Source organism: Octodon degus, unplaced genomic scaffold (genome assembly GCF_000260255.1).
Source record: "Octodon degus isolate 3935 unplaced genomic scaffold, OctDeg1.0 scaffold00021, whole genome shotgun sequence".
Taxonomy (NCBI): Eukaryota; Metazoa; Chordata; class Mammalia; order Rodentia; family Octodontidae; genus Octodon; species Octodon degus.
In genome coordinates this window covers 20204876-20206215 of record NW_004524597.1, presented here as the reverse complement: position 1 = coordinate 20206215, position 1340 = coordinate 20204876, and the positions used below count along the sequence as shown (strand labels likewise).

The window sequence follows — 1340 nt, the reverse complement described above, 5'->3', positions numbered from 1 at the left end:
TTTCCTAACTCATGGGTTTTCTTTTTTCTCTGTTGGTGGTTACCCCTTCTCCCCTCCAACAAGTTAATTATTAGCATCAAACACAAGACGCTTCCCTTCAGGATAGCAGAAGGCCACAAAGTTCCAGGCCAATACAGTGTCTTTCTGCCCCATTTCTTCTTCCTTTTTAGGAGAAACAGGGTCTTGCCTGTTCAAACTGGCCTTGAACTCACAGCAATCCTCCTGCCTCAGCCTGAGTGCTGGGATTAGGATTACAGGTGTGATCTACCCTCTGCTCCATTTCAACAACATACTCTCAGGCCTTGGCAGTGGGCTTAGCTGCCCTAGGACTATGAGTTGCTGAATCTTCTGGCTTATCACTTCCACAGCAGCTTGTTTCTTTGCATGCTTCTCCTGTAGGACTGGCTGGATTTTCCCCATCTGCTTGGTAAGGAAGTTGATCTTCCTCTTAAAGAAATCTTTGGCATCCTCAATTGTCTTCTCCACAGAGTAGCCAGATCCCACATTGATGAGCATGTGTTCCACATCATGGAGCTTCCTGGAGACATACAGAGAACTCATCAGTGGGACAAATAATTCTTTCCCTTCATTGCTCTTGTTCAGCACATTCAGACAGTTCTTGGCTTCTACATTCTTGGTCTGTACCACCTTGAGCTGGGTGAAGGACGTGAACAAGAGCTCCACTTCCTGGTCCAGCTGGTTCTTGAGCATTTCTAGTTGTAGCAGATTCAGCTCCATGATGTTAATCAACTGTGCTATGTCTGTAAGGAAGTAGTGGTGAACTTTTGATGTGCAAAACCTTTTAAGTAACATAAGATCCTAGTTGCTGATTCTTTTAACTATCTCCTGTGCAGTTTGGTTCTCCTTCATGTACTGTCTACCCACTGCTATGTCTTGAAGATTTCTACCTCCTTTCTCCTCCAAAGATTTAGTGTTTCTGTTTTAATATTGAAATTCATGACTGGCTTTGACTTCAGTTTAGTGCATGATGATAAACATGAGTCTAATTGTCATCTTTGGCATATGACAAGCCAGTTTGTCCAGTACCATTCATTAAAGAGGTTCTCTTTTTACAGTAAACATGTTTGGCCCCTTTATCAAAGATAAGGTGGCTGAGTGTGTTTGTAGTTATGTCTGCATCTTCTAAGCTGTTCCACTGATCCTCAAATCTGTTTCTTTCTTTCATTTTCTTACCAGTACTATGCTTATTTTACCACAATAGTTTTGTAGAATAATTTCAAGTCAGAGATTGTGATGCCTTATGCCTCATCTTTGTTGCCCAGGATGGCTTTTGCTATTCCAGGTCGCTTCTAGTTCTACATTAATTTTAGGAATGTTTT

At 41.9% G+C, this 1340-nt stretch overlaps 1 pseudogene; it reads right to left on the bottom strand.

The window, feature by feature from the left end:
• Nucleotides 1-264: 264 nt before the first annotated feature.
• LOC101565451 lies at nucleotides 265-813 on the bottom strand (annotated as a pseudogene).
• Between the last annotated feature and the right edge of the window lie 527 nt (nucleotides 814-1340).